The sequence below is a fragment of the Crinia signifera genome, chromosome 4 (genome assembly GCF_055691185.1).
Source record: "Crinia signifera chromosome 4, ASM5569118v1, whole genome shotgun sequence".
NCBI classification, from domain to species: Eukaryota; Metazoa; Chordata; class Amphibia; order Anura; family Myobatrachidae; genus Crinia; species Crinia signifera.
The window spans coordinates 41,308,866-41,336,084 of NC_139220.1; the positions used below are offsets into that span (position 1 = coordinate 41,308,866).

Consider the following 27,219-nt stretch of genomic DNA (forward strand, 5'->3'; position numbering starts at 1 on the left):
ATGGGTGGGGTAATTCAACGTACCCTCTCTCCCCTAACCCACCCCATCTGATGTCCGTAACCATAACTCTTCCGTTGAGCAGTACAGTTGCAGCCTGATCCTAACCCTCCCCCCTTATTGTCCTTACCATCCCTTTAAGTACCCAACACTCCCTGCACCCTAATCCTAACTCTACCCCCCCCACATAACCCACCACACCACCAGCTATTTATGTTCACACCACAGTGACCCACTGCAGCTGACACATCACAGCAAACCGCGGCAGATGCCTTAAGGAAAATCGCAAGGTGTGGCTATGTTGCAAATTGAATTGCATGGCTAATTTGGCCACACGAATCAGGGATCCCCCCCCACCTTGACAGACCCAGGGGCACAGCCAGGCAGCGGGTGAAAGGACACAGGCTGCCACTGCCTCTCTCCCTAGCTCAGCATACGGCATTGAGCAGCGTGTGCTGAGCTGGGGAGAGAGGATGTGCTGCAGCGGCTGCCTGTCCTCCCTCTCCCTACTGCCCAGCTCCCTGCAACAGAAGAGAGGGAGCAAGACCGGGACCCTCCATCAGACCCAGGCCTGGGTAAAAAGTACCCGTTCCCCCCTCTCGGCGCCACTGGACAGACCCTACTACTTCAACAGACCACTCCCCCCATTAGGACATATTCCATACATTTTCTGGGCTTGTTTTCCATCCCAATCTGTCCCTGATGGAAAAAGACAACCTTTCAGACAGATCTGTCACCGCTGCTTATTTTGTGAGGACTGAAGAAGAATCATTAACCAATTTTTTAGCTGTATCCCTTGCTGTCAACTACAGCACATCATGCTTACCTACGTTTGTGGCTTCCCCCGGAGAGGAGACACTTTAGCGGGCTGGGTCTAGCTGAAACGTTACTAGGCCCCACCCCTGTCACTGCATAATGCAGCAATTTGTGGGTCTACTGGAGGGGTGGGACTAAATGCCACAAATTTGCATAATTTATCCCCACTCATCCACATGTGATCTCAGGGGGGGAGACAGGTGGAGGCAGAGTGTGACAGGGAGAGGCAGAGGGTGTCAGGGAGAAACGGGGAGGCAGATTGTGACAGAGAAAACCAGTGGGTGACAGGAAGAGGGTGACAGTGGCAGCAGTGGGCCCCTTAGTCTTCAGGAGCCCTGGTACACTGCACCTGCTCCACCAATGGTAGTTCCCCCTCTGATCCCAGGTATTACCTTCCTATTCTGCCGGTATCACCAGGAAGTGGGCAGGATGCAGGATATCTGGACAGGCTTCCATGGGTGTATGGGACTGCCCAGAGAATAGGCTAGACTGCAGTACATCTGTAAGCATTTATTGTAGCTAAGTATTTAAATCATTTCTTTAAAAAACAACATATTGCTCACATAAAATACAGTAGTAGAGGGCAAAATGACACAAGCCATTTTCAGTTGCTCAGTTAAGGGCAATCTATGGGCCTTATTTTGGTCGGTGCGGCCGGATCCGATTATGCGGCCAGGACCGTGCGTGCGAAACCCCGCCTTCCATACGGATCGCCAACTCCGTCCGTACGCGGTAAGAAGCTGGCCGAACGGACCGCACCTCTATTTTACACGGAATACGCCTCCTCCATCTAAGGGAACCTCCCCCATCATTCGATGGTCGCAGACCATCGAATGCAGGACCGAGTGCTCCACCAGCTCCCGCAACCTCAGACCACACGGACATTTTTCTGTGCAAAAGCAGGGATCTGGGCGGGCATCTGACATCCGGCGATGTCATATGTCCTCCCCCTACACGTGCGTCACGGCCGCATTACCATACGTACGCCCAGCGTTTGCATGGGAACGCCCATGAAACGCGGGGCGTATGCATATGGTAATGAGCACAAATAGCCCTTCACGCCCCTCTCCACCCCCTGTTCGGAGTGTTCACATATCATGCGGGATTTGGCCGTACGCCCCGCTCGCACATGCGCAGAGACGCCTCTGCACATGCGCAGACACAAAACATTGGCGGCCCGAACGCACGCGGATATATCCGCACCGACCAGAATAAGGGCCTATGTAATTTTACAGCAGCTTGTTCCTTAAAGTGTCATCTACACAGATGATGCTAATTGTCATGTGTCGCGATCATCTTTTCCATGTACAGTGTTACCCCATTTAATTACATCATGTGAACGTCAAGCAATTCATTGCATCCATTGATTATAAGGGGATAAGTGATTAATTGTATATGGCGCTTTAAGTCCTTCTGGGCAGGAGATGCTTCTTTGATCTGTGTAATGAGATTTTTTGAGAAATTAGTAGCATACAGCTGAACGTGCAATATAGTATTAAGCAGCACAGTGTTTTCTAACTGATCTTATGAGAATTAGTTACAGAAACTAAAAATCACCCGTGTCCTTTAGGCTGATGAGATGATAGTGATCATGAATTGTATCATTACCTTTGATTGTCTTTTTAACCCTAAAATATTGTGCGGCACGGTAATCACACTTACCCAAAAATGTACCTCAAGGGCAAGTAAAAGAGGTTGTTTTTTGTTTGACTTAAGCCCCATAAACACTAAACGAGAAAGTAAAACATATCATTTAGAAGGGATATCTCGTTTAGTGTGTACACTCCACATCGGTAACAATGCTCCATGTCGACCTTTTGACAAAAGGTCAACATGGGTTTTTTCAATTTTCTTGAGCCGACATGTGCCAACAGGTGGTATTTTAAGCCCTACCACCCACTATGGCGTGGTGGGAGAATAAAATAGTGTGCTGAGCGCAGCGAGCTATGTGAGGGGACACGGTGCTACGTTTCAGTGTCCATGTAGATTGTGTCAACATTTGGGTAAAAAAAGGAACCTTGTAATCGCAAGGTTGCCATCATATATGCCATAATTTTGGTAAACACCCGAGGTGCTGAAGATAGGCCAAACGGAAGGGTCTGAAATTGGAAGTGGAGATCCCGAACTACAGCTTTGGGACGACAAAAATACTGGAATAGAAACCCATTCTGTGCTGACCTTCTGCAACTGGTATAACTACACCTGCTTGTAACAGTGTGTCTATAGCCACCAGGAAGATGACTTGTTTGTCCGGTTATGCTGGAAGAGCTTTCGTAAAGAACCGCTTTGGTGGTGGAAAGACAAATTCCAGACTGTACCTGTGAATGACAATATTCTGAATCCAATTGTCATTGCAGCCCTGTAACCACTGAGCTTGAAAGTCGAACAGATGAGCTCCCACTCTGGCGTCCCCTAGTTGGGTCGGAAACCCATCATGCCAAAGGTTTATCTGTGGCCTTGAGATCTGGGCGATGGGCAACAGCTGTGGAAGACAGGAAGGAAGAGGGGGCACGTCTACCTCTACCTCTGGACATACCCCTAAATTTTGGGGAACCCCCGAAAGGACGGCCCTGAAAACAAACGCTTCGGGGGAGGTGGAGCTGAGGGTAAAAAGCGGGACTTACCCTATTGCCTAAGCAATGAGTTTTTCCAGCTCTGGTCCAAAAAGGGCATCACCAAGGAAGGAAGGTATTCCACTGCCCTTTTAATTTCCACTTCCGTCTGCCATGACCTTAGCCATAGTGTGCATCGTGCTGAAATAGAAGAAGCCGATATCTTGGCAGCGAATTCAGACTCGTCCTGGGAGGCTTCACCTGATGTCTCCATTATGTGTTCCACCAAAATAGCATTTCGGACCTCCAAGGCTGTAGTTAGCTGTTCAGCCCATTTTTCCATTGCTTTGTTGACAAGAGAGGCCACCAAAACAGGATGTACGAGAACCCCGGCGGTTACATAAATATTTATTAAAAAGTCCTTTAAGGCCACTGCCCTTGGAACTGGCAAGGTAGACTTTTTGGACAAGTGAGACATGGAGATGTCTACAGGTGGCGGTGTTTACTATTTAATTCAGGATTCCTTTTACAATTAAGACTCATGAGGAGACCAAGTACAGTACCAGGGATCCGAATCCTCTGGCACTGTTCCTAAGACTGAGGTCTGGGAAGAATTAGAGGGGAGGAGTCTATCTCACTTCAACTAAAAATGTAAAGTGCCTGACTCCTAGCTAACACTCTCTATTCCCAATGTAAATACAGAATTCAGTGTTCCCTATGAATTAAGGAGAAAAGCAGATACAATACAAATTTACAATGTACTTTTCGATTCAAGAAACGTAAGAACCACGGACCCAAGCATAGTAATACAGTACAGAAAGCATAAACAATTTATTCGACACAATTTTACATATAAACCATTCAAGGTTAGAAGGGAAAGATGTAAGTAGCGGGAAAAAACAACGGGGTAGATTGAGAAAGTGGGAAGAGGGAGAGGAAACCAGTACAAGTAACCTAATTAGCCAGAAAGAGTACAAAACACACCTAGAGCAACACATACATACCACTAAATTAACAACGTTTAATCTCATATTACAGTATATGGTCAAAGCATAGTAACCTAAATGTAACCAAATACTTACCCACTTACCCGCTCTGTGCTAAATTTGGTCTAGAACTCCCAAAGAAGCACCTTAGACCCTCTGGTTCACAAACTCTATGAAAGTTATCTGACCTATCATACAGGGTTAAAGTGGTCTTCTCCATGTTTGCGGTAAGCCAGATTTTGTCCACAACCATATAAATGGTATGGGGATAGTGTTGTTTCCAGCAATTGACCACTGCACACCTAGTTGCACGGAGAACGTGAAGTGTATCCGTATTGAGGCATTTTGCTAATTTTCTGATTGAGGCACTGAGACTGGTGACTGGGAGCCCTAGCAATGTGGTCCAATGGCTCAGAGGACTGGGGTTAGAAAGATACTCCCTAAAAGGGACTCAATACTGGTCCAGAATGAGGGTGGGTTTTAGGACAATTCCACCAAATGTGAGTGGAGGGTGCAGCCATGTCAACATAAAGGAGAGGATGAGGAAAAAATCTTATGTAGTCTATAAGGAACAAAATGCCACCTAGTATAGATTTTATACAAATTTGTGTTAATCAATGATGAAATAGAAGACTGTGCAATGTTTGCCTAATGATTTTTTATGCATTCTCTCTTGGGGGGAATCCAAATCAACCTTCCACTTACTTTCATGAGGGAAAATATGTTCTGAGTCTGAAGAGTGCAGTAAACTATATAACATGGAAATAATACTCATTGACCAATAGAAACACATTCTTTTGAAAGGTGTTAACTGCAGAAAGATCAAATACAAATCTATAGCGAGCAGTTAATTGGAGCCAGGAATGTGACCTGAGGGAGGAAGAAACCAGAGGAAAATTAGGGTTATCCCAAAGAGGCATAAGTGGGAAGGAGAGGCCAAAATGTTGGATGCAGAATAGCCAGATAGTACAGGTGAATTTACTAGTCAGATTATAATTTGTGTACCCTACGGTTTAACCTAGCCGGCAGCTGGAGAGAGAAAAGTGAGGACACTGTGGCTTCAGCCTTTTCAATCTTTACCCAGGGTAAAACGATTGTGGAGGAGAAGCATGTGGCTCCAATGGGTCATGTAATAGTATTTCCATAAATCAGGCAAGCCTCTATCCCCTCCCAATGGGCTTCTAATTAGTGTGGAGAATTTAAGTCTTGGTGGTTTTTCCAACCGAATAAAATTGAGTATGTCTTGCTGCACCCGACTCAAGGCACCAGCAGTAATTCGCACCGGCATAGCCTGCATGTAGTATAGAATTATGGGCAACACATTCATTTGTACCGTTATCTTGTGACCGATCCACAAGTTTATCTTATTCCTCTAGCCGCAATGCTAACAAAGACAGCAGTAAAGTTTTAATATGGTGAGAATATAGTTCATTTTTTTTTTTTTACATGTTGCTGATTTTTTTATTTGAATCTGGTGAGAATTGCACCTGTATATAGTAGAAAGCGAAGACATAACTAAATGCAAAAAAATGCCATACAGTATCTATGTTAATAAGCTGAAAAACCTTTTATATTTGAAGTATTGTGCTAGACTGTATGTCTGAGAAGGGTTCATTTATTACATACTCTCTTGGTTGCTAAGCTACATTACTGCTGTTTGTTTTTATAATATGAGCACAACTAGCGGCTGGAATGTATACGGAGCCCACACTTCTATCCTGTATCGGTTCAATTCCCCGTTCTGTCAACACCGGGGGCTCTGAAAAATCCAACATTTTGAACAATCCTAATTGCTCGATTCTGACCCAAATATGGTCAGAATCTGCTAGTTGGAGAAAAAAAAATCTATTTATTTTTTTGATTCTGAAGCATATCATAAAAATTAACAGGATAACATACTTTATGCATACCTCCCAACTTTACTCACTTAAGTCTCAGGACCTGCTGAACCAGAGGCCATGTCAGAAAGCGGTGGGCCTATGAGGTAGCGGGTATGGCCTTAGGTTTAGGGGGTGTGGGCTAGCGCTGCAACTCCTGTTTTTTGTCATTTTGGGGACATGCCCAGCACTCCCTGAGCCAGGGCTGACTTCAGGAATTTTGGGGCCCGGGACTCATTTCCAGTCTGGGCCCTATGCCCCTTCCTCCTCACTTGATTTACTGTAATCCGGCTCCTGCTCCCCCATCTCCTCTTCTGCTGAGCTGTAGCCCGGAGGTCCCGGAGTGCAGGCTTCTTCAACTCAGGAGGCCGGCGGCCAATTAAAATGCAGCACCGGCTGGTGAGCCAATCAGAGCTCTGATTGGCTGCCGGTACGCAAGCTCTGATTGGCTCAAAATGCAGTGCAGCATTTTAATTGGCTGCCGGTGTCCTGGGTTGAATAAGCATGCACTCCGGGACCTGCTTCATTCAATGCACTGAGCGCAGCGCAGGCAGTCAGGGGGTTGTGGTGGGCATAATGAGATACCTGGTCCCTTCCAGAGGCCGTGGCGTGGGACAGCTGTTCCCACAGCACCCACCTATTGGTGACCCTGCCCTGAACACCAGGGCAGCCCTCAGATCACCTCCCCGCACTGTCAGATGCAGACAGTGCTCGTACCCTGATGCAACTCTACCAAGTACTTGTCCTAAATTACCTTGCAATGTAAGTCCTTGTTTTCTGGTTTTTGCTCATTTATGTATGGTTAGGTGCTTCAAAACCGTTGTAGTGCCATATAAATCAATAATCACAATATTGTAAGTTCTGTGATATATTTATTCAGAAATAATTCTCTGTAAAGCCCTGTACACACAGGGCAATATTAGCCAGAATTGCTTGCTAAATGGTCACTGAGCGACTATATCCCCTGTGTTTTCAGGGCAATATTGCTAGGTGCGCGCTCCTGCACCTAATCCTGTACTGGTCGCAGTGCTGACTTATCAGTCAAAACTAAAAAGTCTCTGAAAAAAATGGAACACTGAGCGATATGGTCGCTGAACGATAATAAGCCAGAATCACTCAGCGACCATATTGCACCATGTGTACACACCTTAAGAACTACAGATGTAGCCAGTTTTAAAAACATTTTTTTTTTAAACTGTCAATTCATCTTTCATTTTCTATTCATTTGATATTGCAGCATCACTTACTGTATATACACACTTGCTTAGTTTTCATGTAATGTTAGACAAATAGTTTTACCTTCGGGCTATTATGTGACGTTATGTTAAACCTAACCCTCATCTTTATTCTGCAAATTGTTTCCATTTGTCAACCTTCTATTTGCTATAAACCCTCTCATCCATCTCCCTGTCATCCCGTGCAGTGCCAGGTTTTCCAGTTGCATCTATATTTATGGTAGAGTTGCAATGCTGCAGAAATGATGAGGTAGAAAATATTTTCTTGTCAGATTTCCATTCTGAGAGGAGAGATAGAAGAATAAGCGATTCCAGTTGCCTCATAATTCTGTAAAATGGATAAACTTCTACTCCTGACAGCTATATCTATGCTGGATGTGCAATGACCCTTATAGCATCAGTAAGGTTTCAGTACGGCAGTAAGTGATTGTACAGAGCACATCAAAGCTGTTCTCCAAAACCATCTTCAAGACAACCTCTATAGTACTGAAGAGTTTCCGTTGCTTATACATAAGTGGGTGCTTGAACTCCAACAACGTTTTGCTGATGCTACCACTATCCATGTCTGTACATGACACTGTTCAGTCTTATAGGAGGGGAGGGATATGAGCACATAAAATCTGGCTTCAGAGAATATGAATGATAACTCACAAACTTTTCTTTCACTCATGGTCAGTGGTTGGGTGAAGCCATTTATTGTCAAACAACTGTGTTTACTCTTTTTAAATCATAATGACAACAGAAACTACACAAATGACCTTGATTAAAAGTTTACATACCCTGGAGATTTTGGCCTTATAACATGCACACAAGTTGACACAAATGGTTTTGAATGGCTACTAAAGATAACCAATCCTCACCTGTGATCTGTTTGCTTGTAATCAGTGTGTGTATAAAAGGTCAGTGAGTTTCTGGTCTCCTGAAAGACCATTGCATCTTTCATCCAGTGCTGCACTGATGTGTCTGGGGAAAGCAAAAGAAAAGATCTGCGGCAAAAGGTAATTGAACTGTATAAAAAAGGAAAGGGATATAAAAAGATATTGAAGCAATTGAGAATGCCAATCAGCAGTGTTCAAACTCTAATTTAGAAGTGGAAAATGAAGGATTCTGTGGAAACCAAATCACGGTCAGGTAGACCAACAAAAATTTCAGCCAACTGCCAGGAAAAAATGTTCGGGATGCAAAGAAAAATCCACAAATAACTTCAACTGAAATACAGGACTTTCTGGAAAAAAAAAAGTGGTGTGGTTGTTTCAAGATGCACAATAAGGAGGCATTTGAAGAAAAATGGGCTGTACAGTATGATCAAGTCACCAGAACTTTACTACGCAAATGCCACAAAGCATCCCGCTTACAATACTCCAAACAGCACAGAGACAAGCTTTAAAACTTCTGGAACAAAGTCATTTGTAGTGATGAGACCAAAATACTTTGGCCACAACCATAAACGTTACATTTGGAGAGGAGTCAACAAGGCCTATGATGAAAGGTACACCATTCCTACTGTGAAACATGGAGGTGGATCGCTGATGTTTTGGGGATGTGTGAGCTACAAAGGCACTGGAAACTTGGTCAAAATTGATGGCAAGATGAATGCAGCATGTTATCAGAAAATACTGGAGGAAAACTTGCACTCACCAGCCCGGAAGCTGCGCATGGGACGTACTTGGACGTTCCGACATGACAATGATCCAAAACACAAGGCCAAGTCGACCTGTCATTGGCTACAGTAGAATAAAGTCAAGGTTCTGGAGTGGTCATCTCACTCTCCTGACCTCAATATCATTGAGCCACTCTGGGGAGAACTCAAACGTGCAGTTCATGTAAGACAGCCCAAGAATTTACAGGAACTGGAGGCTTTTTGCCAAGGAGAATGGGCAGCTTTACCATCTGAGAAAATAAAGAGGCTTATCCACAACTACCACAAAAGACTTCAAGCTGTCATTGATGTTAAAGGGGGCAATACACGGTATTAAGAACTGGGGTATGTAAACTTTTGATCAGGGTAATTTGGGTAGTTTCTGTTGTCATTATGATTTAACCCCTTCCTGACAGAGCCAGTTTTTGCGTTCCTGACAGAGCCATTTTTTTCAAATCTGACATGTTTCACTTAAGTGGGGATAACTTTTTTTTGCTTTTACTTATCCCAGTGATTTTGAGATTGTTTTCTCGTGACACATTGTACTTCAAGTTAGTGGTAAATTTGGGTCGATACAGTCTGTGTTTTTTTGTGAAAAATACCAAAATGTTGTGAAAAAATGGAAAATTTAGCAATTTGCAAAATGTCACATTTTCTGCTTGTGAGACAAATAAACATACCACTCAAAATAGTTAATAACTAACAAAGACCATATGTCTACTTTATGTTGCAATCATTATTTCAACCTCCTTTTCATTTTTTTTGGACACTAGGAGGCTTCAAATATGAATAGCAAATTCTCAAATTTTCAAGAAAATTTCAAACTCTGATTTTTTTAGGGACCAGGTCAGTTATGATGTGACTTTGAGTGACTTGTATGTGAGACACCCCCATAAATGATGCCATTTCAAAAACTGCACCCCTCACAGTATTCAAAACAGCATTTTGGAAGTTTGTTAACCCTTTAGGTGTTTCACAGGAATTAAAAGAAAGTGTAGGTGAAATTTCAAAATTTCATTTTTTTTGCAGATTTGCAATTTTAATACATTTTTCTAAGGAACACAGTAGATTTTACTAGAGAAATGTGACTAAAAATTGATTCCCCCAATTCTTTGGTTTTCATAAATATCCTATATGTGGCCCTAGTGTGCACGGTGACCAAACCACAGGCTTCATAATAGAAGGAGCACCTACTTGATTTTGGAGCCTCCTTTTTATGAGATTATTTTTTAGGCACAATGTAGGTTTCTAGGCACCATAAGATGCTAAAAGTTAGGTACCCCCCCACAAGTGACCCCATTTTGCAAACTAAACCCTTCAGGGAATTCATCTAGGGGTATAGTGTACATTTCAAACCCCCAGGGGTTTCACCAATTGTGGTACAACTGGGCAGTGAAAATGAAAAAAATTAATTTTTCATTTTCACAGCTCAGTTGTATCAAAATTGGTGAAACCCCGGGAGGTTTGAAATGTACACTATACCCCTTGATGAATTCCCTGAAGGGTGTAGTTTGCAAAATGGGGTCACTTGTGGGGGGGTTCCACTGTATGGGTGTTTCGGGGGTCATTCAACCAGAATCTGTGCTGCAAAATCCAAAAATCACTTTTTTGAGCCAGATCTGCATTTTTGTGTAAAAAAATGTAATTTTTTACAGAAAAATGCAGTTCTGGCTCAAATTTTTTTATTTTCACAAGGAATGAAGGAGACAAAGCACCCCAAAATCTGTGCCCCAATTTCTCCCGAGTACGGCAATGCCTCACGTGTGACCAAAAAATACCAGTTGGGTGCATGGCAGGACTCAGAAGGGAAGGAGTGATTTTTGGTGGTGGAATGAATGGTGGGTGCTATGTCGCATTAGCAAGACCCCCGAAGCACCAATACAGTGGAACCCCCCCACAAGTGACCCCATTTTAGTCACCAGCTTTGGGAGGGGGGCTGGCGCTGCGGCTGGCGGGGGGGTGGGAGGGGTGCTGGCGCTGCGGCAGCCGGGTGGGTGGGAGGGAGGGGGGCTGCCGGGTGGGAGGGGGGGGGGGCTGGCGATCGGTGGTAATCGGTGCGGTATATACACACACACACACACACACACATATATATATATATATGTGTGTATATATATATATATATACATATATATACACACACATATATATATATATATATATATATATATATATATGTGTGTGTATATATATATATATATATATATAAATATATTTTTTCAGTGCATATATTTCATTTTTTACTTTTTCTGCAGCTTGATGCTGCTGCTGCGGGGGGGGAGGGGGGAGGAGGGCAGCGCTGCGTGCGCTCCAGACGCTCCGGGGGAGCCGGGGGAGCTGCTGCTGCTGCCGGGTGAGTGCCCGGCGGGTTCGAGGGGGGGGCTGCACATCGGTGGTGATCGGTGCTGTACTTGACAGCACTGATCACCACCGATCCCTGTGTTACCGAGCGGCTTAGCCGCCGGTAACACAGGAAACGCTGTGAATGGCTGTTCAGATTTGAACAGCCAATCACAGCGATCGCCGAAGTACTTCCCGACCATGACGTACATGTACGTCAAATGTCGGGAAGGGGTTAAAAAGACTTATTAGCACAACTGTATATATAATACAAACATCAGTGCGCAAAATGGAAAATACCAATGTCCCAATTGATAGTGTGTAGGGAGAAAGTTTCAAACTCCAATAGTTTGAATCCTTTTATACGAATGCACACAGGTTTTCCAATTAACCCGGCTGCTCCACTCTCCTGATTCCCAGAGGCAATTTCTAAAACAATAATGAGAGAAGGCGCTCCATAGTGCATGAAAAAGTTTTTAAAAGTTTTATTCACAATACACACATAAAACACTGTCAGGAAAGAATGAACGTACCCCCAGCAGCGGTATGTACACTGCAGATGTTTTGCAAGAAATAGGTGTCTCACACACACCAATTGATGGAGCGGTTGCACTCAGTTTTCAGCCGCGGTAGTCCACGGATCTCCCGGCGCAGGCTGCCGCAGTTGGAGGAGAAGGTAACCCAAGGTTCTGAGGTTCGGAGATAACGCTAGGCCACTCCCCAATGCATTTCATCATCGACTTCGTCAGAGGGCTGGCCTAGCATCAATCTCCCACCCTTAAATAGCTAGTGGGAAGCATACTAATCATGGCAACAGCTGATCACTAAACTCTTTAGGTAATTACAGTACTTTTACATTTGCCATAAATTATAATCACTACATTTTTTGCCATAAACATAATAAAATCAAGTACAGTTAGAAACATTTGTCAATACCCCAAAAATTATTTTTAAAAACATACAATAGTAAACATAAATAATTAGTTATGCATACAATGACATCATATATATAAAAAAATCATTATTTATTTTACACCTGATTTTTTCAATGTACAAATTAATACAGGAACGGTATATATATAAAAATAGAAAGTGTTTTCAAACATATAGGAAAAATAGTTTCTCCCATAAAATATCATTCGATGTCTGAACAGCATCGATGTTCATGCTATTGGGTTTTTTTTTTCATCTCTAATTTGAAAAAGAATTTTCTACAAAATTGAAGGAATATTATTTAAAGATAACTGAAAGCCTAAATTGTGAATTTAGGCTTTCATTAGCCTGACGTCGGGATCTCGATTGGCCGGACTCAGACAGCATGGTAAGCGCAACAAAGCCCCTTGCGGGCTCACTGCGCTCGCCACGCTCCTGGCATGAGGGAGAATAGCCAGTAGCCGTTGGGAACCCGTCTGTTGGTGTTTTAACAGTCGGGATCCCGACGTCGGGTAAATGACTGTCGAGACCCCGTACAGCACCCGAACAACCTATCTGCACTGAGAAATAAAAGATATAAAAAAGGTTTTTTCCGAACACATTTTCCTTTATTCTTTCATTTGGGTGCCGGATGGGGTCACGACAGTCGGGATCCTGACAGTCATTTACCCGCTAAAACACCGACAGACGGGTTCCCGATGGCCACTGGCTATTCTCCCTCGAGGGGTCCACGACCACCATAGAGGAAGAATAGTATAGGTGGTGAGCGCAGCGAACCACCGTGCCCGCAAGGGGCTTTGTTGCGCTCGCCATCCTGTCTGAGTCCGGCCAGTCGGGATCCCGACGTCGGCCTAATGACTGTCGGGATCCCGACTGTCGGAACCCTATGCCACACCCCTTTTATTTATATCAGTCTTTTGGGTTAGTGTCTTAACTGTGTGGGTGCCAACACTGTCCTCAGTGCAAGGGTGCCGGCAGTGTCCACAGTGTGCGGGTGCCAGCCTGGTCAGCAGTGTAGGGGTGTTGGTGTGCCGACAAGGTGGTGGTGCTAATGGTGTTAGCAGTGTCCTCAGTGAGGAGGTGCCAGTTCAGGAGTGCGGGGAGTTGGTAGTTCAGGAGTGCTAGCAGTGTCTTCAATGCAGGGTGTCGGCAGAATAGGGGTGTCTGCGATGTTGGCAGTGCAGGACGCAGTGTTTCCAGTGCGATGGGGGCCACCATCTTCCGTGCGTCTGCTTTACTCCATTAAAGTATGCGGGGAAGGGTTTATTGGCTGAGAACCATGACAAATAGCTCTCTCAGCCAATCAGCAGCCAGCCCTTTGATTTCAATGGGATTTCTGAAATTGGCACCTCAGGGAAAACGTGACATCTGACAGCAGAATTTTGAGGATTTGCCTAAAACAGGGATCTAGAGCAGACAGGGAGATACGAGCTGCAGTGGCGTAACAACAAATGATGCGCCCCCCCCCCCCCACCCTGTGGCTGGGACAGATAAGTTAAGACCGCCCGCCCCCCCCCCCCCCCGTGGCTGGGACAGATACAGGCAGGGGAGGTGAGGGCAGCGTGAAGTGCCAGCGCCGGGTGCTGACCGCAGACGGACAGCTGCGGCAGAGTTTGAAAATTCAAAAGATAGGCCACTGATTGGCTGAGAGTGCGTACTCTCTCAGCCAATCAGCGGTCTCGGCCACCACTGTCAGTCCACAGTGTCCGCTTTCAGCGTTTCAGTTTCCGGACACTGTGGCGCTGGCACTTCACGCTGCCCAGGTATGGCGTACCACCTCCCCTGTGACGCTGCACCCACAACGGGGGAGGGCCATACATCTACAGATTGATCAGATCTGGTTGGTTGGAACACAAACCTGGAAATGGATGAGAGCAAATGCCAGTTGACCATTTGCTTTGAAATACTGGAAAACTGTCATTCAAATACTACCAGGTTTTTATTCCAACCAGCCAGATCTGACAATCAATCTGTAGATGTATGGCCAGCTTAACACCACTGACGAGCTGTGACTCAGATCCCGGAAGGTCGGATTTCATCAAATCCAAACAGCTCATCTCTAGTAAATAAATGGTACATGAATTTAAAGATAAAACAGCATGGCTCCCAAAGTACAAAACAGTACACACTGACTGAATACAAATATATAAAAAATGTCCACTAAAATTCTGTCAACCTTATGTAATCGTTACCTTAACTTGCAAATCGCCATCTAGTGGTATCAAAATATATTGCAACTTATATTGCAACTTTACGACAGTCATGTAACTAAACTCACACCATGAAAACACGTATTTTATTATTGCTCATGCATGTGTGAGAGAAAAATGCAGTAATTCAACATTATACTACTAGTCCATCAAGTTAAAGTGCTACCATATTAGAAATACTGGCTTGGGTCAAATGCAGTGACGTAACAGGGCTTCGCTCAGGCCTGTGCCGTATACATCCCAATGCACCCCCTGTCCAGTGATATCATAATTGCCTCCCCTCCTGCATTCTGTAGGAGACTCCCTGAAATAGCAGCAATCTCCCTCTCTCCCTCATTAGTCTAGCAATCTCCCTCATGTCACCTAGCCCACATTACACTGTTACATTTTTGGGGGAAAATAGGAATGAGAGATTCATTTACATTGAATCATCTGCACTATTTCCCAGCACTTTAGTATCTCTTACTAACTGCTTTGGGGCTCATCTACAATTGGATATAAATCCTTTAACCCCTTCCCGCCCGCGGACGTACCTGTACGTCACGGCAGCGGGGTAGTTCGCGCACCTTGCCGTACAGGTACGTCCCCGCTGTGTCATGTCGCCTTGTCAAGTGACAAGGCGACATAGTATAGATGGCTGCTGTCATCAACAGCAGCCGATCGTGTCAGTGCGCCCGCGGACCAATCAGAGTGGTCCCGCCCCGCCGATCGCTGTGATTGGTCAGTCAGTCCTGACTACACCAATCACAGCCTTTCTATTGTAAAAGGGGTGTTTTGCTTCTCTTCCCGGGCTCTAACCCTCTCACTGTGTTAGAGCCTTGGAAGGAGAAGCTGTGTCAGAGCTGTGTCAGAGTTTAGGCTGTGTAAAATTGCGCTGATCACCACAATACCCCTGCCTATATCACCCTCCCTGTGGTCATCTGTGCAGGGATCACCCTCCCTGTGGTCACCCCTGCCTATATCACCCTCCCTGTGGTCATCTGTGCAGGGATCACCCTCCCTGTGGTCACCCCTGCCTATATCACCCTCCCTGTGGTCATCTGTGCTGGGATCACCCTCCCTGTGGTCACCCCTGCCTATATCACCCTCCCTGTGGTCATCTGTGCAGGGATCACCCTCCCTGTGGTCACCCCTGCCTATATCACCCTCCCTGTGGTCATCTGTGCAGGGATCACCCTCCCTGTGGTCACCCCTGCCTATATCACCCTCCCTGTGGTCATCTGTGCAGGAATCACCCTCCCTGTGGTCATCTGTGCTGTGATCACCCTCCCTGTGGTCATCTGTGCTGGGATCACCCTCCCTGTGGTCATCTGTGCTGTGATCACCCTCCCTGTAGTCACCACCTAATTTTGTGTGTTGTGATCCGTATAATTTTTCTGTACCTTATCCGTACACCATAATTTTTCTGTGCGTTATTCGTACCCCATAATTTTTCGGTGCATTTGTACCCCATAATTTTTTATGTGCGTTACTCGTAACCCATAATTTTTCTGTGCATTTGTACCCCATAATTTTTTCTGTGCGTTATTCGTACCCCATAATTTTTCGGTGCATTTGTACCCCATAATTTTTTCTGTGCGTTACTCGTACCCCATAATTTTTCGGTGCATTTGTACCCCATAATTTTTTCTGTGCGTTATTCGTACCCCATAATTTTTCGGTGCATTTGTACCCCATAATTTTTTCTGTGCGTTACTTGTACACCATAATTTTTCAGTGCATTTGTACCCCATAATTTTTCAGTGCATTCGCACACCATAATTTTTGCAGTGCATTTGCACATTGTCAGTGCTACAAAACCCCACACGTGTTGAAGCACCTCATAAATACATACACCAATAAAACTATGGCCCAACGAACATATACTGCCGAGGAGGCATACGCGTTTCTGGCCTCTGAAACTGAGTCTGCTAGCGAGGATGAGACAAATTTCCGTTTGTCATCCTCTTCATCCTCTAGTGACTCTGATGAACCCCCGAGGAGGCAACGCAGGACTCCCACTGCAGTAGTTGAGTCCTCTGACCCCACATGGACAACCCCTGAAAACTACGTACCCCAGGTCCCTGAGTTCACAGGGAATCCAGGAATACAATTTAATTCAGCAGGGTTCAGAGAGCTGGACTTTTTTAAAAAAATTTTTAGTGATGATTTAGTTGATCTAATGGTCACCCAGACTAATGTTTATGCCCAACAATTTATTGAGCAAAACCCCACCTCTAATTATGCCCAGCCCCGCAAGTGGACCCCTGTACATAAAAATGAAATGGTTATATTTTGGGGCCTTGTACTGTGCATGGGGTTAGTGAAGAAGCCCATGATTAGGTCCTACTGGAGCACAGACATCTTATACAATACACCAATGTTCCGTGTGGCTATGTCAAGGACCCGCTTCGAAGCGATCCTTAGGTTTCTCCATTATAGGGATAATGCACAGTGCCCACCCCGGGATGACCCCAATTATGACCGGTTATATAAACTTAGACCCCTAATAGACCATTTTAGTACCAAGTTTGCCCAGGCATACATCCCCGAGAAGCACATTTCAATAGATGAGTCCCTGGTACATTTCAAAGGGAGGCTCCAATTCCGCCAGTACCTGCCAAGTAAGAGGGCAAGGTATGGCGTGAAGATGTACAAGCTGTGTGAGAGTACATCAGGGTACACACACAAATTTAGGATATATGAAGGTAGAGACACAAAAATAGACCCCCCACAATGCCCCCCCTTACTCGGAATTAGTGGGAAGATAGTGTGGGATTTGGTGCACCCACTGCTGGACCAGGGATACCACCTGTACCTGGATAATTTCTATACCAGCGTCCCACTATTCAAAAGCCTCGCTTCCAGAAGTACTGTGGCATGCGGCACTGCACGTAAAAATAATAGAAGCCTCCCTAGGTCGCTGCTTGGGCAAACACTTAGAAGGGGCGAGAGCAGGGCATTATGCAGCGACAATGTACTGTGTGTCAAGTATAGGGACAAGAGAGATGTCCTTATCTTGACAACAGTGCATGGCCATAGCAGCACCCCTGTCCCAGTGCGGGGCACAAGTACCGAAACCCCAAAACCCAACTGCATTGTGGATTATAATAGGTACATGGGGGGGGTCGACCTGTCAGATCAAGTGCTGAAGCCTTACAGTGCTATGAGAAAAACAAGGTTCTGGTATAAAAAATTAGCTGTACACATAGTACAAATGGCACTGTACAACGCATTTGTACTACATCGATGTGCAGGCCAAAGGGGGACATTCCTGGAGTACCAAGAGGCAGTAATAAAGGCCCTTATTTTTGGCAACCAGGAACAGGGGGGCCCTAGTACTTCTGGAAGCGAGGCCTCGCGAATTGTACCAGGGCAACATTTTCCGAGTGAAGTCCCCCACACTGGAAAGAAAGGAAGGTCCCAGAAACGATGTAGAGTATGCTACAAAAAGGGGATAAGAAAGGACACAACTTACCATTGTGAAACCTGCCCCACACAACCAGGCTTGTGTATCAAAGATTGTTTTAAGATATATCACACTTCCCTTGAATTTTAATGGGTACTCTTTACCTAGAAGGGCGCCAGCGATTGAAATCGCGGTCGTCGGGGGTAAAAATCGCGGTCATCGCGGTCATCGCGGGCATCGCGGGTAAATCGGGATGGCCGCGATGCCCGCGATGACCGCGATCACCGCGATTTTCCCATAGGGAACAATGTTAAAACGGCAGATTGACCGCGATTTTACTGTTAAATGCCTCAATGGACCCGATTTGGGGCCAAATAGGCCAAATTAACCCTTAAATGTCCCCCCAAATTTTTAACGCCACCCCACGATCCACGCCAACCCGAAGCGTGGCGAGCGCAGCGAGCCCGCGAGGGGCGGCGGTACGCGTCCTCCGACCTTTTCATGCCCTACTATCCACTAGGGCGTGGTGTGAGAATATAATAGTGTGGCGAGCCCAGCGAGCCACCGAGCCCGAAGCGTGGCGAGCGCAGCGAGCCCCGCGAGGGGACGCGGATACCTTCACAGGTAGACGCATCCCCTCGCGGGCTTCACAGGTGTCCGCCTCGCCACGGACACCTGTGAAGCCCGCGAGGGGACGCACATAACTGTGAAGGTATCCGCGTCCCCTCGCGGGGCTCGCTGCGCTCGCCACGCTTCGGGCTCGGTGGCTCGCTGCGCTCGCCACACTATTATATTCTCACACCGCGCCCTAGTGGATAGTAGGGCATGAAAAGGTCGGAGGACGCGTACCGCCGCCCCTCGCGGGCTCGCTGCGCTCGCCACGCTTCGGGTTGGCGTGGATCGTGGGGTGGCGTTAAAAATTTGGGGGGACATTTAAGGGTTAATGGGCTCTGTGGCCCATTTAACATTGATTCCTATGGCCAAATCGGGTGGATTGAGCCATTTAACAGTAAAATCGGGTCCATCGCGCCTTTTAACATTGATTCCTATGGGAAATCGGGAGCATCGCGTCGCGGGCATCGCGGGTACATTTATGGCCGGCCGCGTCGCGACCGACACGATTTCCATGTTTAAAATTGGTTTCAATGGGAAATCGCGGGCATCGCGTCGGTCGCGTCGCGGCCATACATAAATGTACCCGCGATGCCCGCGACGGGCGCCCTTCTAGGTAAAGAGTACCTTTTATTGTACTCCACACAGCTTGTACAAAGAGCCGCATGCCATTACCTTCCCTTCTGAGTCTTGCCATGTGTCCAAACAGAAATTTACAAACACATATATGCTATTGCCATACTCAGGAGAAAAAGCACCCCATAATATGTTACACAATTTCTCCTATTAACCCTTGTGAAAATGGCACATTTTGATCTAAAGTTACATATTAATGGAAAAAATTAGTTTTTTTTTTATTTTCACAGCCCATAACAATTTGACAAAACACCAGTGGGGTCAAAATGCTCACTACGGCCGTAAGTGAGTTCCATGAGGGGGGCTAGTAACAAAAAGGTATCACTTGCTTGGGATTTCCACTGCACAGGTACAATATGGGCTCTGCAAATGCAAGATGGCGCCCGAAAACCATTCCAGCAAACTCTGTGATAAAATGGCACTCCTTCCCTTCTGAAGCCTGCTGTCTGCCCAAATAGCGTTTTACAACCATATATGGGGTATTGCCATACTCAGGAGAAATTGTGTAACAAATTTTGGGGTGCTTTTTCTACTATTGCCCTTTGTGGAAGTATAAAATTATGGGGTGAATCTACAAATTAATGGAAAAAATGAAATTTTTCATTTTCACGTATCGATGCCTAACAATTTGACAAAACACCAGTGGGGTCAAAGTACTCACTATACCCATAGATGAGTTCCTTGAGGGGTGTAGTTTACAAAATGGTATCACTTGTTGGGGTTTTTGACTGCTCTGATACAACAGGGGTTCTGCAAATGCAACATGGCGCATGAAAACCATTCCAGCAAAATCTGCGCCAAAAACGCCAAATGGTGCACCTTCCCTTCTGAAGCCTGCTGTCTGCCCAAATAGCGTTTTACAACCATATATGGGGTATTGCCATACTCAGGAGAAATTGTGTAACAAATTTTGGGGTGCTTTTTCTACTATTGCCCTTTGTGGAAGTATAAAATTATGGGGTGAATCTACAAATTAATGGAAAAAATGAAATTTTTCATTTTCACGTATCGATGCCTAACAATTTGACAAAACACCAGTGGGGTCAAAGTACTCACTATACCCATAGATGAGTTCCTTGAGGGGTGTAGTTTACAAAATGGTATCACTTGTTGGGGTTTTTGACTGCTCTGATACAACAGGGGTTCTGCAAATGCAACATGGCGCATGAAAACCATTCCAGCAAAATCTGCGCCAAAAACGCCAAATGGTGCACCTTCCCTTCTGAAGCCTGCTGTCTGCCCAAATAGCGTTTTACAACCATATATGGGGTATTGCCATACTCAGGAGAAATTGTGTAACAAATTTTGGGGTGCTTTTTCTACTATTGCCCTTTGTGGAAGTATAAAATTATGGGGTGAATCTACAAATTAATGGAAAAAATGACATTTTTCATTTTCACGTATCGATGCCTAACAATTTGACAAAACACCAGTGGGGTCAAAGTACTCACTATACCCATAGATGAGTTCCTTGAGGGGTGTAGTTTACAAAATGGTATCACTTGTTGGGGTTTTTGACTGCTCTGATACAACAGGGGTTCTGCAAATGCAACATGGCGCATGAAAACCATTCCAGCAAAATCTGCGCCAAAAACGCCAAATGGTGCACCTTCCCTTCTGAAGCCTGCTGTCTGCCCAAATAGCGTTTTACAACCATATATGGGGTATTGCCATACTCAGGAGAAATTGTGTAACAAATTTTGGGGTGCTTTTTCTACTATTGCCCTTTGTGGAAGTATAAAATTATGGGGTGAATCTACAAATTAATGGAAAAAATGACATTTTTCATTTTCACGTATCGATGCCTAACAATTTGACAAAACACCAGTGGGGTCAAAGTACTCACTATACCCATAGATGAATTCCCTGAGGGGTGTAGTTTGCAAAATGGGGTCACTTGTGGGGGGGTTCCACTGTATTGGTGCTTCGGGGGTCTTGCTAATGCGACATAGCACCCACCATTCATTCCACCAGAATCTGTGCTGCAAAATCCAAATATCACTCCTTCCCTTCTGAGTCCTGCCATGCACCCAAATGGTATTTTTTGGTCACATATGAGGCATTGCCGTACTCGGGAGAAATTGCGGCACAGATTTTGGGGTGCTTTGTCTCCTTCATTCCTTGTGAAAATGAAAAATTTTGAGCCAGAACTTCATTTTTGTGTAAAAAAATGTAATTTTGCATTTTCACAGCCCAGTTGTACCAAAATTGGTGAAACCCCTGGGGTTTGAAATGTACACTATACCCCTAGATAAATTCCCTGAGGGGTGTAGTTTGCAAAATGGGGTCACTTGTGGGGGAGGTTCCTAACTTTTAGCATCTTATGGTGCCTAGAAACCTACATGGTGCATAAAAAATAATCTCATAAAAAGGAGGCTCCAAAATCAAGTAGGTGCTCCTTCTATTATGAAACCTGTGGTTTGGTCAACGTGCACACTAGGGCCACATATAGGATATTTATAAAAACAAAAGAATTGGGGGAATCAATTTTTAGTCACATTTCTCTAGTAAAATCTACTGTGTTCCTTAGAAAAATGTATTAAAATTGAAAATCTGCTAAAAAAATGAAATTTTGAAATTTCACCTACACTTTGTTTTAATTCCTGTGAAACACCTAAAGGGTTAACAAACTTCCAAAATGCTGTTTTGAATACTGTGAGGGGTGCAGTTTTTGAAATGGCATCATTTATGGGGGTGTCTCACATACAAGTCCCTCAAAGTCACATCAGAACTGAACTGGTCCCTAAAAAAATCAGTGTTTGAAATTTTCTTGAAAATTTGAGAATTTGCTATTTATATTTTAAGCCTCCTAGTGTCCAAAAAAATTCAAAAGGAGGCTGAAATAATGATGGCAACATAAAGTAGACATATGGTCTTTGTTAGTTATTAACTATTTTTAGTGGTATGATTATTTGTCTCACAAGCAGAAAATTTAACATTTTGCAAATTGCAAAATTTTCAGTTTTTTTTCCAAATTTTGGTATTTTTCACAAAAAAACACAGACTGTATCGACCAAAATTTGCCACTAACTTAAAGTACAATGTGTCACGAGAAAACAATCTCAAAATCAGTTGGATAAGTAAAAGCATTAGAAAGTTTTTCCCACATAAATTGACACATGTCTGATTTGAAAAATAGGGCTGCGTCCTTTGGGCCCAAATAGGCCGCGTCCTTAAGGGGTTAAAAAGTTTCCTCGGTAATTGTATAGTTTCAAAGCTGCAGTTACGTAGTCAGTGAAGTGTCCCTGTCAGAATCAGCATAGTGTTCCCGCGGCCAGCATAGTCAGCGACCCTATCAGCATCGTGTTCCCACAGCCAGCGTAGTCAGTGCGTAGTCAGCACAGTCAGTTTGTGTCTGCGACTGTGTGTATGTTCGCGCCTAACCGGAGCTTAAGCAGTTAGCGTAGTCAGCACGCGTTACGCAGTTAGTGTAGTCAGTCAGCGTTACGCAGTTAGCGTAGTCAGTCAGCGTTGTGTCAGTGCTTATTACATTGTGTGGGAACCATTGACCATTTTTAACCTGCTTGACAGGACAGGTGTGAATGCGTTCCTTAAACACCCCCACTATCCACAAGCGCAGCGAGCCCCGGGAAGGGGACTAATCTCTTGAACAGTCTCATCTCTTGAACAGGAGTTACATATTTACATATTGTGCACAGAGAGATTTTCCATATCATTTTCATTATATTTGAAGCTGAGCGACTTTAATATGGCCCATATTCTAGTTGAATCGGAGGGATGCGTATTTCGGACAGGAACCGAGTGTTCTTAGCCCCGCCTACAGTACGAATCGCTCACACTGTCCGAATGCGGTAAGATGCCGACCGAACGGACCGCGAGTGGATGTTTCATGAGAACACCTCCTCAATCTGTGGGAACCTCCCTCATCCTCCGATGGTCGCCGATCATCGAATGATGCACCGAGTGCTCGAGACCACTCGGATATTTGTCTGTGTGAAAGCAGGGATATGGCCGGGCAGCTGACATCCGGCTATCTCAGCTGTCTGCCCCCCACACGTGCGTCACGGCCGCATTACCATACGTACACCCAGCGTTTTCATGGGAACGCCCATGAAACGCAGGGCGTACGCATATGGTAATGAGCCCAAACAGCCCTTCATGCCCCTCTCCACCCCCTGCTCGGATGGTTCCGTACGATCATTTTCTGCACGGACCTCACGCCGTGTTCGTACGTGTGCCTCACATATACGAACACATGCGCAGATACCCCTCTGCACATGCGCAAACACCAACCATCGGCCATCCGTCCGCACTCAGAGCCATCCGACTCAATCAGAATAAGGCCCTATACCTTGCAATGCTGAGAAGAAGCAGACTATGGGGGAAATTTACTAAGAAAAAAATGTATTAAATAGGCGTATTCGTATACAAAAATACGCCTATTTTATACGTATTTGTATTTTCGGGATTTACATAATACATAAATTTGTATTTACAAATACGAATGTATACGCCATCGGAAAATACGAATCAGTCAAATATGACTGATTCGTAAATTTTCCTCCGGAATACGAATTCGTAAATGTCATATGATGGTGATGCCAGCCGTATGCATTCATATTAAGAATACAAATACGAATTTTCGTATTTGTATTTTTAGTAAATCCCCCCTTATATGATAGGCTTATAATGTGTAAAGTGTAATTAATATATTTACAAATGTAATAATAAAAATAATAATAATTGATACCAATATTTCAATCAATGGTCCTTCAATCAAGGGAAATAGCCTGGATCGCTAATTAGGGGATCAAGCGATTACCAAACGACTGCACATGTGTACCGTACGCATCCTACGCTGGTCAGCTGTGTGGGATAGTAGTGGCCATCTTCAATCTAAGCCTGGATCAAGGGAGGGTACCGATGCTGTGGAAAACCTTGTGTGTGGTACCTGTGCCAAAGTCCTAAGGACTCCAATGACTACAGGCCAGTGGCATTGACATCTGCTGATGAAGTCCCTGGAGAGGCTGGTCCTTGGCTATCTTCGACCTCTGGTGAGATCTTCTATGGACCCATTGCAGTTTGCTTATCAGCCTGGAATTGGTGTGGATGATGCCGTCATATATCTGATGCAGAGGGCCCTACCTCATCTGGAGAGAGCTGGGGCCACCGTGCAGGGCCGGTGCAAGGTTTAGTGGCGCCCTAGGCAAAAGTTCAGTCTATTGCGCCCCCCCCCCATATTTCACCCCTCCCAGACAGTAAGGTGAAAGGGGCATTTTATAAGTAACCCTGTATGGAATATAATCCACTAAGGGCAGATAAAAGAGAGAGAGAAGGAGAGAGAGAGAGAAGGAGAGAGAGAGAGAAGGAGAGAGAGAGAAGGAGAGAGAAAGGAGAGAGAGAGAGAAGGAGAGAGAGAGAAGGAGAGAGAAAGGAGAGAGAGAGAGAAGGAGAGAGAGAGAAGGAGAGAGAGAGAGGAGAGAGAGAGAAGGAGAGAGAGAGAGAGAGAAGGAGAGAGAGAGAGAGAGAGGAGAGAGAGAGGAGAGAGAGAGAGAAGGGGAGAGAGAGAGGGGAGAGGGAGAGAGAGAGGGGTACAGAGAGAGAGAAAAAAAAAGGTGAGGGAGAGAGAGAGAGAAAGGGGGATACTGGTGGGAGGAAGGAATAAGGGGATACGGGGGAGGGGAAGAAACAGGGAGAAGATAGAGTAAGGAATAGGCGGATACTGGTTGGAAAGAGGAAGGAATAGGGGGAGATGGGGAAGAAAAAGGAGGAGATGAGGAAGGAATTGGGGGAGATGAGATGGGAGGGAGGAGGAATGTGGCGGCACTCAGGTCAAATAAATGTATTTACAGGCAGCAGTTAGCCAACGTTTTGAAAAAAAGTTGAATTTTTCGTCATCAGGGTATAAAAATACACACAAACAACTCACCTTATAACTTATCCAGAACACGTATACCCGCAACCCGTCCAGCACAGCGACTACTGGAAGAAAGTGACGTTGCATACCTCAGGTGCTGCTGCCTGGCAACCAAAACAAACAAAGTGTACACAAAACCAAAAAAAAACAAAACAAAAGATAATAATAACGGAAGGTTAACGGTTATGGGTCTAGGAGGCAGAACGTATTGTCGGATGGCTATACTGTGCATTCCACCCCCATCCCCCACAATGTGCATGCCACCCCCATCCTGTACATCCTAACTACCCCACACTGTGCATACCACCCCCATCCCAGACACTGTGCATACCACCCCCATCCCAGACACTGTGCATACCACCCCCATCCCAGACACACTGTACATCCTTACTACCATCCCCCACACAGTGCATGCCACCCCCATCCCCCCACACAGTGCATACCACCCCCATCCCCCACACTGTGCATACCACCCCCATCCCAGACACTGTGCATACCACCCCCATCCCAGACACACTGTACATCCTTACTACCATCCCCCACACAGTGCATGCCACCCCCATCCCCCCACACAGTGCATACCACCCCCATCCCCCACACTGTGCATACCACCCCCATCCCAGACACTGTGCATACCACCCCCATCCCAGACACACTGTACATCCTTACTACCATCCCCCACACAGTGCATGCCACCCCCATCCCCCCACACAGTGCATACCACCCCATCCCAGACACTGTGCATACCACCCCCATCCCCCACACTGTGCATACCACCCCCATCCCAGACACTGTGCATACGACCCCCATCCCCCACACTGTGCATACCACCCCCATCCCAGACACTGTGAATACCACCCCCATCCCAGACACACTGTACATCCTTACTACCATCCCCCACACAGTGCATGCCACCCCCATCCCCCCACACAGTGCATACCACCCCCATCCCCCACACAGTGCATACCACCCCATCCCAGACACTGTGCATACCACCCTCCTCCCCCACACTGTGGATACCACCCCCATCCCAGACACTGTGCATACCACCCCCATCCCCCACACTGTGCATACCACCCCCATCCCAGACACACTGTACATCCTAACTACCATCCCCCACAGTGCATACCACCCCCATCCCTCACACAGTGCATACCATCCCCCACACTGTACATCCTAACTACCATCCCCCACACAGTGCATACCATCCCCATCCCCCACACTGTACATCTTAACTACCATCCCCCACACAGTGCATACCACCCCATCCCCCACACAGTGCATACCACCCCAATCCCAGACACTGTACATCTTAACTACCATCCCACACACACTGCAAATACCACCCCATCCCCCACACAGTGCATACCACCCCATCCCCCACACAGTGCATACCACCCCCATCACACACTGTGCATTTTCCACACTTTACTACATCCTCCTAACTCCCCCCTTCCACACTGCATTTTACCCTATTCCCAATCCCACACTGTGCTCGTGCTCCTGCTCTTCTCCCCCATCCCCCCGCCCCCCCAGCAAAGTTGCACTCACCTACAAGACAGCCGGAAAGATTCTTCTGTCTGTGTCTCACCAGACCATGCTGCAGGCACTGTGTGTGCTGAGCTATGCTGTCATTCATGCTGCCAGGCCAGTCTTCCTGACGCCGCTGGGGCCTGGAGAGGCCGAGTACTGGAAAGGGGGCGGGGCTGACTGATCATTCTCAGCCAGTGAAGGCTGATATTGATATACAGTATACTATAGAGCCAAGAGTCATCAGCAGCAGGGAAGTGCAGCGTCGCTCACCTGCTCACAGGGGAGGCAAGATAGGGGTGCGTGGCTGCTGGCTGACAGCAGCAGCAGTGAGAAGAGAAGGAAACGCCAAGTCGGACAGGATCTACTCCGTCCGTGTACGGGGATCAGAGGATGGAGCAGTGAGTTGTTGTAACTCACTAGCTCCGCAAAGGAGCACTAGCTTCCTCCTACTGCTGCTGCTGGCCAGGCCAGCTCACTACCGCCCTCCAGTGGCCGGCGCCCTAGGCAAATGCCTAACCTTGCCTAGTGGTGGCGCCGGCCCTGCCACCGTGAGAATAATGTTCTTTGACTTCTCCAGTGCTTTTAAT

General features: G+C 45.9%; 1 long non-coding RNA gene across 1 annotated transcript; it reads right to left on the reverse strand.

Annotated features, from left to right (window-relative positions):
- Positions 1-7,592: 7,592 nt before the first annotated feature.
- LOC146072292 (uncharacterized) lies at positions 7,593-26,839 on the reverse strand. Its single transcript, XR_014473036.1, has 3 exons — positions 26,651-26,839; positions 25,112-25,203; positions 7,593-7,744 (listed from the first exon to the last, which is right to left on the reverse strand). It is a non-coding gene; the product is annotated as an uncharacterized LOC146072292 (long non-coding RNA).
- Between the last annotated feature and the right edge of the window lie 380 nt (positions 26,840-27,219).